Source organism: Malaya genurostris, chromosome 3, assembly GCF_030247185.1.
Source record: "Malaya genurostris strain Urasoe2022 chromosome 3, Malgen_1.1, whole genome shotgun sequence".
Classification (NCBI taxonomy): Eukaryota; Metazoa; Arthropoda; class Insecta; order Diptera; family Culicidae; genus Malaya; species Malaya genurostris.
The window spans coordinates 61,894,151-61,911,051 of record NC_080572.1 but is presented as its reverse complement, the minus strand read 5'-3'; the positions used below and the strand labels follow the sequence as shown (position 1 = coordinate 61,911,051).

The 16,901-nt window shown below is 36.3% G+C and overlaps 1 protein-coding gene across 1 annotated transcript in view; it reads left to right on the top strand.

Moving 5' to 3' along the window:
- The window catches only part of LOC131435046 (low-density lipoprotein receptor-related protein 1), a 515,798-nt gene that overhangs the window by 215,524 nt on the left and 283,373 nt on the right, over window positions 1–16,901 (top strand). The window lies entirely within an intron of this gene.

Genomic DNA, 16,901 nt, shown 5'->3' with positions numbered 1-16,901 from the left:
ATTAGTTTTTGTTATTGTTGTTATATCTTGTTTTATATATATATATATATATATATATATATATATATATATATATATATATATATATATATATATATATATATATATATATATATACATTTATATATATATATATATATATATATATATATATATATACATTTATATATATATATATATATATATATATATATATATATATATATATATATATTTATATATATATATATATATATATATATATATATATATATATATATATATATATATATATATATATATATATATATATATATATATATATATATATATATATATATATATATATATATATATATATATATATATATATATATATATTATTTGTCTTATATTTGCTATTTTTTGTATTTTTGTTATTTGGTAATTTTGTTGTTTTGGGTATTATTGTAATTTTTGTTCTTTTAATTATCTTGTTAATTGTTAATAATGTTATTTTTGTTGATTTTTCTTTTTTTTTTTGTTTTATTGGTATTTTAGTTATTTTTGTTATTTTTTAATTTTTCGTTATTTAGCATTAGTGTATCAGTATTGTTATTGTTGTTTAATCTTGTTATATATTTTATTTTTGTTATTTGTCTTGTTTTGGTTATTTTTGCAGTTTTGCGTTTTTGGGTGTTTATGTTATTTTTGGTATTATTGTGATTTTTGTTCCTTTGTTATTTGTGTTATTTTTGTTATTATTGTTATTATTGTTATTTCTGTTAGTTTTGTTATTTTTGGTATATTTGTTATTCATGTTTTTTTTATTAAAAAAAAGTCATTGTTTGGTGTGGATTATGGGCCGGGTGCATTATTCGTAAAATATCGGCCGATATGTTAGAGAGAGTGTGTCAAAATTGGACCTTGCGTATCGGCCATCTAAAGCCGAGCCGTGGCCAACATTTGGATGAAATCATCTTCAAACATCAAATTATATTGATCGTTCTTTCGATTTCAGTAAAGATTTTATTCATTAAAGTTCTTAATTTTTGTAGTTATTTCACAAAAATTAAATCCTATATCTTTAAAAAAATTTAATTTTTGCTTTTTTCTATGATTTTAATTTTTTCTTTTTTTTCGCATTTTAACAATATTTCCATTATTTTTGCATCTTTTGAAATTATGGAATTTTGATAATATGTTGCTACTCATGCAACTTATTGTAATGTTTGCAATTTTTTGCAATTTGTTGCATTTTTGTGCTATTTTCGCTTTTGGCTATTCGTGCTTTTTTGCTGTTTCGTTTATATTTTCTTTGATTGCTTTTGCGCTACTTGTTTTGCTTATTTTACTTTTATGATGTATTTCGTTATTTCTGTTATTTTTAGCTAATTTTGTTGTTTTGACTATATTTTCTATTTTGGCTACTTCTGTCATCTTTACATTTTTGTCATTTTGCTATCTTTGCTATTTATTCTTCTGCTTTTTTCGAGTTTTGCTCTTTTTTCCAGCTTTAACTGTATTTTCGATTTGGTTTTTGTTATCTTTGTTAGTAATGTTATTTTTGTTGATTTTTCTATTTGTTTTTATTTTATTGGTATTTCTGTTATTTTTGTTAATTATTTTTCATTTCTGTTATTTTTGTTATTTGTCTTGTTTTGGTTATTTTTGTAGTTTTGTTTTTTTGGGTGTTTATGTTGTTTTGGTATTATTGTGATTTTTGTTCCTTTTGTTATTTATAGTAATATTTTTGTTATTATTGTTATTTCTGTTAGCTTTGTTATTTTTGTTAAAAAAGTCATTGTTTGGAATTATATTGATCGTTTATTCGATTTCAGTAAAGATTCCATTTATTAAAGTTCTTCATTTTTATGGATATTTTACAGAAACCAAATCCTTTATTTTTTGTGGTTATTTTACAGAAATCAAATCATATATCTTTAACAAAATCATCCTTTATTTTTGCTTTTTTCTATAAATGCTTTTTTTTCGCATTTTAGCAATATTTCCATTATTTTTGCATCTTTTGAATTCATGCAATTTTGATAATATGTTGCTACTCATGCAACTTTTTGTAATGTTTGCAATTTTTTGCAATTTGTTGCATTTTTGTGCTGTTTTCGCTTTTGGCTATTCGTGCTTTTTTGCTGTTTCGTTCATATTTTTTTTGATTGCTTTTGCTCTGCTTGTTTTGCTTATTTCACTATTTATGATGTATTTCGTTATTTCTGTTTTTATTTTGCTATTTTTGTTGTTTTGGCTACTTCTGTCATCTTTACTATTTTTATTATTTTCGTCATTTTTTTATCTTTGCTATTTATTCTTCTGCTATTTTTGAGTTTTGCTCTTTATTCAGCTTTAACTGTATTTTCGATTTTGTTATAGGTCGATATTTTTGTAATTTTTTTTGTACTTTGGTAGGGAAAAGCGGAGAATTTGAATTATCTTATAGGTTTGCTTCTCAATATATAAAAGATATAGATCTGGGAAAAATAACTTTCGAATCAAAGCTTGAAGACCCATGTATGTTATGTTATATGTTATGCATCATTCGACTCAGCTCGACCATAAGTGTGTGTACACCTATCACCGATTTTTCTTAGCGCTCAATTTTCCTGGAAACGCCTGAACCGATTCCCACACGCTTAGGCTCATTGAAAGGCTACTGACGAGTCAGTGATCAGTCAAGATCGAAGTTTAAAGACTGGCTTTTTCGGTTACGGAGATATTCATAGTATAAGTGACGTAACCATCAAGACGCCCTTATTTTCGCTTCGAGCTTGTCAAGATTATCTCACCAAATAAAGACAGTATCACACCACAATGTGTATTAAGGTATTGAAATCCGGATACAAATTATGGAGTGCAGTTTATGACTCATGTTATGTTCGATTATAAATTGTTTCGGTTCTTTAAAACAAACAATACATTTGGCTTAATTCGGGTTTGCGTCGCTTGATGAACTGATCTTACTAGAAGTGTTACTTTTTCACTAAAATTGTGATTCATATTCAAAAAATTTATGGAGACGCTTTGTACGTTGTGAGTTATAAACTATCATATTAGCCCATGAACTGAAAATTCCACTCTGTATCACTGGTGCCAATTAACTTTTCATTCATTTGAATGATTGAAAGATGCCAAGTACTTCATGCATGAAAAAGACCCCAGCTCTCAGTCAACCACAGAATACCAAACGCAACCCGTCCAACGTTTTACCGGCTTCAGAGATATTTCCAGAGCCCGCACCGGAGCAGCATACGTACAATTTCTATCCAACGAAACGTCGTCGAACGGATAGCGTTTGGAGTTTTGTGCTGGTGTCAGGTTTATTCCAGCAGGATCGACGAATCAGTCGACAAAAGAAAGTCTAACAATCGTCATAATTCAATTTAGCTTGACAACTCGGCTGAGTAAGCTTTACATTATTTCTGCTGTCGGTTGGTCGTTCGTCACGCCGGTCGGGAGCATAAGCTCTATGCGAAACGAGACGAAACGGAAATCTGTCCTTTCCGTTGCGGTATTCCCGGGTTTCAGTAACTGACAGCCAAAATCAGTACTGTCCTGAGGATGTGTCACATTTTCCTTAAGCAATGTGTAGCCGATCAGGTGCGGTCGAGTTAAACGCTTAACTGCGTACCCGAGATGACCTGGCGGCTGACATTCACACAACTTTGACCGGACTCAGTACCGGGTGGCACGGAAATAACGTTATACGATAAGGAATTTCTCGGACGAATAGATCGGTGAGCGCCTTGGTAAAATTATTTCCCAGTTGGGGCGAGTGAGAATTTGGGTGATCTATTGTTAACCTAAGCGTTGGATTTCGCTTCACTAAATCTGACAAGAGAAACCAGTGAAAGCTCGGTGAAGCCTGCTTGAAAGCTGGCTCAAGTTGTGCCGCATAAGCAGAAAAAAGGGATGCTTCGAATATTCACACCATTTGAGACGTATTTTATTGTGCGAAAATCAATTTCAATCGGGTATAAAATGTCACCATTCTCGGAAGTTTGCCAGCATCGTCGAACACACATTTCAAACGTGGAATAGAATTGACTTTGTACCGATGATTTACTCTCATTGACGTAGCTAGTCGTTTTTATCCCAGGGGGACTATTTCCATGTTTTATCAAAACTACCGTAAACGGTGTTAATAATCATAAAAAATCTCACTAAGTTCGCTTGTAGCAGGTCATTTTTGTAGGATAAAAATGAAGAAGGCTGCGACCCTTCGCTGAAACATGTTCACGCTTATGCTTACCATAGATCCTTCCTTATCCACTCATCTTTTCTCCAGATATGAGAACGCATATGAGAGCGGGGCAAACGAGTGGAACGAAAATTTAATATCGATTCCACGGAACTGAACTGAAACAATGTTCTATCCAATCGTGTTTTTTTCTTCTTCTTCTACTACTGCCTCTCCCCTTACCGTGAGCTGATACTTCCATTTTCGATATTACTTCCGTTAGCAGACATCCTGAACCTGAACAGGTTTGTCGTTCCGAAAGTGAGAAAAGACTTTTTGATCACATAAAACTAGACACGCACAATGTCAAGCCGTTTCGTGTTTGGTATTTACTCTACATTCTATCTTCCACCAGAGCGGAAGGGACCTGATTTTTCTCGATTGTGTCTTTACTGCAATCAGTGCCACATTGTTGACAGAGAGTTTAAATTAATATTCTATTTGTTAGTGTGATACTTGTTGTTGCCCCCATGATCGGTTTTCGATAGCCGTTGAGTTGTACAACTGAAACCTAGTAACCTTGGAATGGTATTTCAAATTTTATTTTATAATTATCACTGTCCTTCAACTGACATTAATATCGAAAGTAAAACAATTCTTCCCTTGAACTGTTGGATTCATATTTGATTTGGAATTGGTAACACTTAGAATCGAAACTGGGCTCGGTTTAATACACACAAAAAAGCAAAGTCTTGGCATTACATTCCTTCCGTTGAATTTAGCCTTTCTGTTTCAACAGACTTGGCAGCCGATTCTTAGCGTACAGAATCATTGCATGGCTAGTACTATGGATCCTATTGACACTAAGAATCCTTCCATGTCGGGGCTCGAACATATAACAACTGGCTTGTAAGACCAGCGTCCTATGCATTGAACCGCCAAACCGGAACGATACACACATGTTATATTCAAATTCGTAAAAAAGGTTTTTGCATACAATGAAAATCATTTCCCGCTCATTTATATTCCATGTAAATTACTACAATATGGATATTTTCAGAATGGGTTTGATGAGTAGATGTCGAAAAACGATGTTCGAGGTGGTTCTGAATTCCAAGATGGCGACTTCCGGTTTATTGATATTCCATGAAAACCCTTATAATATGGGTATTTTTGGAACGGGACATGATGAGAACATGTCGGAAAACAATGTTTGAGGTGAGCTGGACGATTTATCTAAACGATAATAAATATTGCATCACATATTTTAACCAGTTAACTAAATATAAAACGATCTGGTTAATCCAGCAGGTATAGATTCTCCTTCTAAAGTACAACTGAGAACAAGAAAACATTCAAATATTTCCGATTTACTATCCAGGGTTATTCAAGAAAATTTCTTACCCGGGAAGATCATTGAACAAATCAGTAATCGAACCCGATATCTTTGTCACTATCAGACAGTAAATCACCTGGCCCATCCCGCCGGACCAGTTCATCGCTACAAACATCAGCTACGATGTAGTAACGAGACTGCGGATGAGCAGAGCCAAGCCCATCATCATCTTCCGATCCCGATTATTTCCGAAATATAATGAATAAATCATTAATCAAATCTTACAAAGTCAAGTTCCAAAGATATGCATATTGTGAAAGCATTCAAGCAATTCTTGAATTATCGACACAAATTGTAAGGGCTTTCAAGGAATAACCGGAAGCCGCCATTTTGAATTTCAGAACGACCTCAAACATCGTCTTCCTACATCTACTCATAAAACCCGTTCCGAAAATACCCATATTTTAGGAGTTCTTAAAAAATATCAATAAACCGGAAGTCGCCATCTTGGAATTCAAAATCAACTCAAAGATCGTTTTCCGACAATTACTTATCAAACCCGTTTCTGAAATACTCATATTGTAAGAGTTTTCAAGGAATATCAATAAACCGGAAGTCGCCATCTTGGAATCCAGAACCACCTCAAACATCGTTTTCTGACATGTACTCATCAAACCCGTTCCAAAAATACACATATTATAAGTGCTTTGAAGGAATATCAATAAAGCGGAAGTCGCCATCTTGGAATTCAGAATCACCTCAAACATCGTTTTCTGACATGTACTCATCAAACCCCTTCCGAAAATACCCATATTATAAGTGTTATCAAAGAATATCAATAAACCGGAAGTCGCCATCTTGGAATTCAGAATCATCTCAAACATCGTTTTCTGACATATACTCATCATCCTTCCGAAAATACCCATGTTCTGATAGTTTGTCACGAATATCGATGAACCGGAAGTCGCCATCTTGGAAATTTATGCGACCTAGAACATCCATTTCCTGTAAATACTAACAATTTTTGATCCATAGTTATCCATTATATTATACATATCCAATAATAATCATACAATGGGAAAACTTTTTTATCGTTGAAAATTCCAAATAACGTAATTTTATTTACGTTGAAAATGCCGAAAAACGTAATTTTTTTTACGTCATAATTCGATTTACGAAGTCCCTAATCGGGTACGTAAATGGAGGTTTGGTTGTAATACATGGGTTGAAACGTCCCGGGCCTAGCAAAGAGAACTTGATTTTTTTGGTTCAAATTTAACTTTATTCATCAACGTAATCTTCATTAATCTTTTACCTCAAAATAGGCCTCAGTTTTACCGATAACCTCTTCACTCGTGCGAAATTTCTTACCGGCGAGCATTTTTTTCAAGTCTGCGAACAGCCAGTAGTCACTGGGAGCCAAATCTGGCGCATACGGTGAAAGTGGGAGCAATTCGAAGCTCAATTCATATAGTTCATCAATAGGTTCTCGTTTTTGGTCAACAGTGAGTGAACGCAGCACCCACTTTGAACAGATCTTTCTCATAGTCAAATGCTCATGCAATATAAAGCCAACACGTTCTTTTGATATCTTTACGATGTCAGCTAACTCAAGCAACTTTACTTTTCGATCATTCAAAACGATGTTGTGGATATTTTGTCGTGAATACGACTTACTTTACTATGGAGCGCCTTTTCAAAATACACTCTCCGAGAAAGTGATAAGTCTTTCTCCATATTATCGGAAATCAGGTCAGAAATTTATGATAAAATTCTCAGTAGTAAGAGATAACCACAAATAATTCAAAATTGAAAAATATTCTTATAATTGATTTTCTCGCATTTTACGAAATTGCACATTGTTTGTTACAGATCAAAATCTGTCCACACTTGGTGAGTGGATATCAATTTATATTTCAGAATTCTTAAATTCGGTTTGTGAATATTCTTTAAACTTGCTATACAATTTGTATTTTCCGAACGGGGTTGACTAATAAATTATTGAAATGAAAGTCATACTAGTCCTGAAAATAAAGAAATTCAAGGCGACTATAAACGATTTGTTGTGAATTTTGCAATTTATGAATGAATTTAAACATTGCCTTTTTCGATTTAATCGGTCTTTTCCCCTACATAATCCCGTAATTTGTAGCTTTCGTAGGTTCCCCTTGTGAATATAACGTTATGGATATTCGCATGTGTGGAACAAGCATGTCAGTTTCACTTGTATTCACGTCATCCAGTCTTTGACTTTACCCTCCCGAATTTTTAAAGTTTTCTGGTGTTTGGACGTCTACTGCGTTCGGCATCATCAGTGTCTCTACGACCACGTTTGAAGTCAGCAAACCAACGTTTCATTGTTGTTTCGGATGGAGTGGAGTCTTCATAACACTTTTCAAGTCATTGCTTCGCTTGAACGGTATTTTTTCCATCAAGAAGCAGTGTAAAATTAAAACACGAAATTAATTTCTTTTTTATTTTTTATTCATAAAATTTTGTTTCGGCTCAATCGCTCTTCGGCTTAACGTGGCCGTAGAACAAAAAAAAAAGGTAATTATTTTTCTTATTGCTGGATCTCGTTGTCATCTTCTCTCTTGGCGGAGAGGCGTTTTCATTGATATCCAGCGAATGAGGGGGGAACGATCGTTATTGCTTATATTTGTCTGGAGGTTGGGTACATCTTCTCGTCCAGTTTTTTCCATTCCATGTGACCATCTGATTGTCATAGGTAACAAGTGATTTGCACGGAATTCTTGTATCCTGACCGAAAATCACATAAGAAGGTATAGACCTCTTCAAGCGCATGCGTAACAAACGTATGCCGTTTAGAATACCTCTTTTTCGATGGAGAGAATCTCTTCAAACTGGGACATAGTTTTGCGAATATAAGGATCGATGACGCTTGAGGGAAGATCCTGCACACGCACTTCTATAGCACTATCTTCCATATATACTGGAATGTTGCACTTAATGTTTTCGTGCACCACATAGTGCACATTGTTATTGTCTTTTGCGAATTGAATTGCATCCAACTTTCTTTCTAAAACTGGATGTAAACAACATTATTTGTCTTATTGCATTGAAGTGAATGTAGACGTTTAATGTCAAGATACATTTGCTCCTTAAGCAAACCTTCAAGTTCTCGTATCGAAGGTCGAATTTTGCACTGCCTGAAGTCAACAACAATTGTATTCTTTCGTGTCGGCGGTAGCTTTTGTTCGTTTGGTTCACTCATTTCGAGGTCGTTCTATTGTTCACTACACAATACTGTACTTGGTTTCTTCCGTCCCGAACGTAAGCGATTTCGTTTTATCGACTGACTTGGACGAGACGTGAAAGCGAACTGAAATTGTTTTTGATCCATTGTTCTGAAAATAATAAAAGTAGCGTCAGTCTTAGCACAACAACTCACAAACTAATGAATAGAATATTATGAAATTTTAAGAACTGTCTTCTGAAGGTTAGTATCAACTAAAAAAGGTGACTGCAATAAAACTAGCTCCATCTATGTGTTAAGCCCGTGACTTTTCAGATCATGTGATTGGTGCCTTAAGAAAAAGCAATGGAACCTCCTTCAATAAGTATAAGAAAATAAGCTTTAAACGAAGATCTTTTGGATATATTTTCTATCATTGATTATTCACATTACAGTGTCATAAATTGTCTAAGTGTATAAAGGCTAACTAATAGTAAATTGGTACGCTCAAATAAACTTATAGTTCGTGATTCAGTGAGTTCAAAAAGTTCAACTTCAAAGTTACCGCACTAGATGGTTACAATTCTCCAGTTCGAACAGCTTTCCCATCAGCACCCGCACAGTGGAAACGTTTCCTCCATGCTACCCATTTTGTTGTAGTAGCAGCTGGCCAAATCCAACCAAAACATGACTTCACCTCTATGTCTGCGGTACACGTTTCGATGTGAACTAGGGATGTCATCGTCAAAGGTCCATCCATTTTCAGGTCACATCTGAAAATTTTATGCCAAATCATGACATTCTTTGCGAATTGATCGGTAAACACGAGCCCGGAATCTACCCGCTGTATTCTCACGTCCAGTCGTGATGAAAAACTTTAAAACGAGAAAGTGATAAAAATCGAGTTTGCCATAGCAAAGCTTTGCACGCTTTTGGATTCCGATTCCGATCCAGTAAACACATCAACTTGTATTCTTCTCTGGCCAGGATGTTCCGCATTATTTGAAAGTTGGCCTTGCCCTTTCTGGCTACATTTCGGATCAAAAGACCGGGGCTGGTTTCAACGCATCTCAATACTTTGCTGCTCTGCTGAAGATTTCTGGTTCCAATAGGACCGCAGAGTTCTTTTCTCACTCAGAGTTTCCTTGTAGGTTTTGGGCACTCGACAAGAGCTACCGGGAACCAGAATGCTGCGCGTATTCATGACAACGCACCGTCTCACAGACAGAAGAATTCGGATGGGAAGTGTTATCGCATGGGGTTTGCTCACCAGATCTAGCCCTTTCAGATTATTGCCTAATGGATTCGACCGGATACACACACTCGGTGAGAAGCTTGTCGCTATCTTCGAAAAAGTTAAAAGTTCGAGTCACAATGAACGGATTTTTGCGAACTATTCATCAATTTCTAAAATGATGTGAAAAAGGCCATTGTTTTGAATCAACAAACTTTACATTTTTTCCTCCAAAAAGAAAATCTAAACTAACACACCACTGAATAAGTCGTGTGACGGACACACAGATGGCGCTATTATCGTCAAATCCATATGACGTTTATGAAGCATCAACTTTCAAAAGACTATGTGTGGAAATTCATGACATTTCGATTAGTCAGAAAAAAGTGACAGCCACTTAAGTGAATCTACTTTTGTGTTTTTCAAAACAATGGATTCTAAACAATTTCGTATGTTAATATGTCATTGCTTCTTGATGAAAACATAAATACTGTACAAACTAAGCAATGACTTCAAATGTGTTATCCGGACTCTGCTCCATCGAAAAAAATGATGGTGGGTAATGTCAGGGACATAACTGGAGGACGTGACTACGAATAAAACTGGCATGCGTTATTCATATTATTTGATTGATTGTATGATTTTTGTCACTTTTACTGCTTCGCTGAATTGAGGAGCTGAGTTCAGTTCCAGAACCCAAGGTTTATTTTTGTTCTATTGTCAAAAGGGGCACGTTAATCTTTCCACAAATAAGCCGAAATCCAAAATGCGTTAGATAAAACAAATAACAAGGAAATACACTCTTTGCCCAAAATCTCATTTTCTCACTTCCGAGTGCTGTTTGGGTAGTTTTGAATAATTTGCAGCCTCAAGTCTGCGTGGACATTTTAAAGCTAGCCAAATTTTATCAAATTTCTTCGTTATGAATTGTACAAGTACAAGTATTTACTTTTCAATCACTGCTGACGTGAAACGTTCATTACTTGCTATTAATTATTATCAGTCTTTATGCCATTGTGTTCGGCTGATGTATTGACACAAATTTCATAGCGTCAGCAGAAGCTGTTCGAATCTGGATTTATAACCTTGGAAGGAAATAAATTGTAAGATCACAAAAAAAAAAGAAATCGGTACGACTGCCAAAATATAGAACATGCATAAAACTCTCTAACCACAAAACTGATCCCTCGAGCATTCCAGTTTTGTCGCCATCTAGCCAGGAATTGAAATTATCTGCATCCGATGTTGAGCCCCCCTTTGCTCAGCTGCAGCCCAGAATAAATTTCACCCCGGCTGCCTGGTTCAGTTCTTTAGGATAAGTTCTTGGAAAATAGTGAAATTTATCCAACTTAGGCCACCGTATGTGATAGCGCCGGCAGCACAGCAAATATATTAGAAAAAAGAAAAAAAACACATTATCCAGCTTGAATGGAACGGAACGAGCACAGACAAGATTTATTTCTTATGGAAAGAAAAAAAAATCGAGTCTGCAAAATACTTGCTGCCCTGAGCGAAGAAATATGGTGGGAAAAGTAGTCTTATCTGATTAAGGATCCCCCTGCCGAATGTCCTGCCTGTCAGGACATAAGCGGAAATAGGCAACAGAGAATTCTCCTTCACAATGCGAAAATCTTGAAGCCCGGAAGGATATAACCACTCTCGAAGGAGGCATCCCTGGCACAGAGTAGCATCTAGGTGAGGTAAGTTGTTCCCAGTTGAAAGCTAGTCGTCTCAATCGCCTTTGTGGAATTGAGCTACATCGTAGTCTGCTGGAGTGGTGAACGGGTGTCGAACCCGGATAAAAATCAACACAATACAACGCAGATTGATCTCCGGTTATGAAGGTTTTTTATTTTATTGAAGGGGAGACACATGCGGGTACTTCAATGCGATATATCGTGTGAGGTTGGTCCGATGGTGAATTGTGTGTGGTGAAGAGATGAATCAAGAATCGTAAGAATTATCAATGTAACCAAGTAGGCTAATTTTTTTAATGGGTTCTTCCCTAAACCGAGAGCTGGAAACTACTATAGCCGATGTCGATTCGTTTGGCCTTTAACCATCATAGCCTACAATATGCAACAGCTTAGAACTGAATTTAGAATTATATTTAGTTTTGAACGTTAAAAAAATACCAAAGAAATTGGAAGTCGAAATCAGAAAAAAATCAATATTTATTTGAGTCTTAGCTAGTGAAAGTCAGGTCAGCTAAATCTGAAATAAAGGTCTGAGTTCCATTTTGGAGACCAGGAACTAGGAACATATAAGGTATAATCGTTCGATTTTTCCTGTAACACGGCTCATTAGGCGGCGCACACCTTCTTCGTCCATCGTTTTAGCTATCTTATTCCACCAGGTCGTCATCTGATTGATGTCTTTGACAACCTTTCTCATTGCCTTGAGTCTCCTCTCCTTTTCGGAACAAACTGGACCCCTTTCTCTTGAACGACTTTGCAGTAATGACAGCTTGCCAAATCTGCCCAAAACATTACGGGCTGGTCGTGGGATCGAATGAACGGCAAAATTCGTTTTTGGAGACACTCTTTTTGGTATAGTTCCGATGTCATTGTCTTATTTGTAACGAAATCTTTCGTTTTTTTTGCCACAGCTGCAAATGCCCTGCCAAATCATAAATTTTCTTGAAAATTTGTCGGCAAAACTAATTTAAATTTGGCTGGAACATCCCCCCGAGCCGATGCCAAGTAAAATTTTTGGCCTGGGATTTGCCTAAAGTCAGCCTTGACAGGTTTTATCGTCCATCAGAAGACACCCGTCGAACTTGGTCAGCACCAATTTTGATCACACTATTCTGTTTTATGGTGCGATTTGGCTGTCCGACAGTCCGACAGATTAGGATTCCTCTTAATCGTCTTCGAAATCTTACCACGCAGTTTCCGGTCGACAGTTCCACTCCGACGATTGGCTTGAGGCTTCCGAATCGTCGTCAATGTTTCCTTATACCATTTGATAACGCGCCATACGGTATTTCTGGGCAATTTCAGCTGTTTAGTTAGCCTAGATGCAGACAACAATGGATTTTCCAAATAACTGTGTACAATTTTTTTCCCTTTTTCGGCTTCCATGTTGATTGTTTACAAAGTATAGTCGATTTGGGGAATGTCAAAAACCATACGTGAAGCTGACAAAATTCCCGACACGTGGGCGCCAAGAGCTTCCAAATCCGTCCACCAGGAGCGCCACAATATGAGCAAAAGTTTGTTCCAATTCTAAATGAAGCAAGCTTTAAATGTTTAAGCTCTTCTGATTCTCTAGAATAAATTTCAAACGGATGAATGATTGCTTGATCGTTGCTCCAATAAGGAGTGTATCGAAAAGTAGTTAGCAACATTGATTATTGAATTAACAAAAGAGAAAAAAACATATTTTGACATCAGTTTTCGATATATTGTAGAAAAATTACATTTTTATGCATTTCACTGATTATATTGAAGAATATCTTAGTTTCTGTGAAACGCTCGCCCTTTGGACTTGACATTCTTCATTAAATTCTGCACAGTTACTTTTGTGACTTTATTGGTGGCAGCTGTCCAGTTTTTTTTAACTCCTGCATGTTTTGGGATACTGTACCTTCCTTCCGAAAGTGCCGCTTGACAATTGCCCAATACCTTTCAATTGGCCGAAGATCCGGGCAGTTCGGTGGGTTGATGTCTTTTTCCGCGAATTGTACATTATTTTTTGACAACCACTGTAGAACGGAGTTGGCGTAGTGGGCTGAAGCCAAATCCAGCCAGAAGAGAGGAGGAGCCTAATGCTTTCTGTACAGTGGCAGCATTTTCTTCTTCAAACATTCTTCCTCGTACACCTTGGCGTTAATTGTGCCCTTCGTGAAGAAAATCGACGACCGCAAACCACAGGTAAAAATTGCTTGCCAGACCAACACCTTCTGCCCAAACTTTTCCATCGCCACCGTGGTGTCAGCGTCGTCCAGGTCCTGGTACACCGATTTCGTATGATATTGCGGTCCGGGCAGCGCTCGAGAGTTTTCTTTGGCGTAGGTTTCGTCGTCGATCAGGATGCATCCGTCTTTATTCTGTAGAGTCCGGTTATACAGTTTTCGCGCTCTTGTTTTGGCCTGAACTTGCTGTACCAGGGACATTTTCGGCACCTTCTGTTTCTTGTACGTTTTCAGGGAGTTTCGAACTTTGATCCGTTGAATCATCCCGATGCTGGTGTTGAACTGCTTGGCCAAATCCCGCGTCGACGCCGATGGGTTTTTCCTGATGTACTCAACCACTTTTAAGTCCCGGCCGGGCTGGCTGGGACCCGTTTTCCTACCGGATCGGGGCAAATCCTTCATGAAAAGTTTCTTACCGAACTTCTCGATAATATTTTTGACACTGGTGTTGTTCACTTTCACCCGTTTTGCAATTTCGTTGTACGTGACACCACTTTCTGAGCACCAAGTTTGCAGAATTTTCTTTCGCGTTTCCGGATCAATACGACTCATCATTGAAACGATAAACCGTACCAAAACCAATCGATTGCGCAGCTGTTATTGACATGTAAACAAACATGTCACCGCAAAACACGCTGCGAAAAATTAAGCCATTTCAGAGTAATAACTGTTTGAATGTTGCTAACTACTTCTCGACACACTCCTTAGTGGCTTTGAACAGCATCCTAAAGTACAAATGAAAAATTTTCTGAAAAATCACAAATTATTACAATTTCTACTGTCTTTAAATTAGATTTTGCCTTTTTAAGAAAATCAGATTGCTGATTTTTAATAAAATCATAAGTCACAAGTTTTTCTAATTTTTCGCAAAAATATGCTGCAAATTCTTCTACTGGCTTGACAAATGTCTCTAGATCACATCTGTCAGTAGAAATCCATTGTTCAAATCTTATCTCAGTCGAATAACGTTCCTCGAAATTGTCTAAAACGCTTCTCTCCAGATCTTGTGTCGCTGGACAACTTTTGCATTCACGGAGGTAGCAGGATCTTTTTGATAAGTCACATAATAGCTTTTCTAAACAATAATTTTTATCATCATACTTCAAACATTTTTCAACAGCATGAAACGTTCTCATGGATTGTGCAAACACATATGTTATGTGAACCAGAACTTCCAAGCAACTTGCAGTGTTTTGGTCTTAATGCTGCAAATGTATTAAATTCAATATTTCGATCTGCAAATTCCTCCTTATAACTCAAATAAATTTCTTTCAATGATGAATAAAGCAATCGTTTTTGTTTGCGTTCACACTTACCATTCATTTTGACTGTGACGCAATCTCTTGATCCCGGCATTACTCTGCTGACGTCATCGCTGTTGAAATATTGAAGCACCTCATTTTCTATCGTTTCGTTCCTGCTGCGTCGTTTGTTTCTTGGCTTTTTTTCGTCCGTTGATTCTCTTGCCTCCGACACAATGTATTTGTTCGCCTTGAATTGGGTGGCTATTTTCTCCTTTGACCACGAGTTTGGCAAGACTAACAACAAACGCACTTTTTCACTCCTAGTGCTTATCAGGCTTAGCAAACTGCTCTATCATTTTAGTAATCACTTCATCCAACTCTGCTGCTTTCGTTTTGAGTAATGATGGATCTTCTTCATCCGCCGGGAACCCGAATATTTGCTTTTTTATACCTCTTGAAATATCCATAAATTTTTCTCGAGGATAATTAACATTCCGGGTTTTCTTCGTTGATATCGGAGACACGTTGATTCCTGCGATGCCCTTGTTGAAGAGTTCAATGTTGTGGGCTCTTGAATATTCCGCCGGGACGGATGCTTCAGAAGATGCTGAGTTGATTGAAGCAGCTGAAGGTACTTCCTCTAAATCGTATTGCGATGTGGATGGTTGTGGTTCCGTTGTTGACTGCCCTTCTGTTTCCGACGTATGACTTTCCTTATAAGTCCGCCTACGACAGCGATCACAAACTTTTAACGTGGTATTCAATTTAACCTTGCACTTTTGAGCTTCTTATTTTCCAATTCTGGTTTCTGTTAATTACACAAATTTTCCGGATCACAAAAAACCAGGAAAAGGTTTACAACACTTTGGGAAAACGAAAGCGATTTGTTATAAACTGCATAGCTATTTATATGTGAAACAGGTAGAATTTAGGTAAGCAATTCGTCAGTACGTATGTTGGTTGTAAACAGTAGGTAGTCAACTGGAACACCTCTTTGATTCTACATGTGTTTATTCGGTTTGACGTAGTTACGTTAATTCTACTGTTTAAATGGTTATCTTTCAACGAGAACTTGAAATTTTGAACATATCGCATGCGTCGTGCTACATCGTTTTACCCTAATTTTCCCACAAATATAATTTTATGTTTAATTCAGATTTCCAATCCCGAAGCATATCCAATATTGGTTCATATTACGTGCGAAACATTTGTGAGCCTGTTTAACCCGTTTTACCCCAATTTATTTCATTGGTCGTTTTTCTGGTTAAACGTTCTTCAGCATACCGTAAGCAAGCTGATTGTGGTTGATGAAAATCAATTGATATTACGAAGAAAGCCCTAAGAATAAGATTACAGATGGATTCAATGGCCGCATGAATCTTGTTATATCGTTTTACCCCAATTTATCCTTTAACTGAGTCTTAAGATTTTGCTCCACATTTGGAAAATAGTTCGTAATATAAATCGATTTTCATCAACCGCAATCATCCTGCTTTCGGTATGCGAAAGAAAGTTGACCCAGAAATACGACTTATGATATAAATTGGAGTAAAACGGGTTAAACAGGCTAGTACTGTCATTCACATTGTGTTTAATTGGATCACAGATGTTTTGTACGTATTCTGAAAGTAATGGGGTAAAACGGTACAATGAGTTTTCTGCTGTCAATAAAACTGTATGCAATCGATTTGTTACACTTTTTTACATCAGAAAAACACTATTCGCTCTTCTCCAAGTTCTTCGGTTTTATGTTATATAGTTAAGATTGAATACAATGCAGTATAAAAAGCGAACTTGGGGTAAAATGAACATGATATCGTTTCGT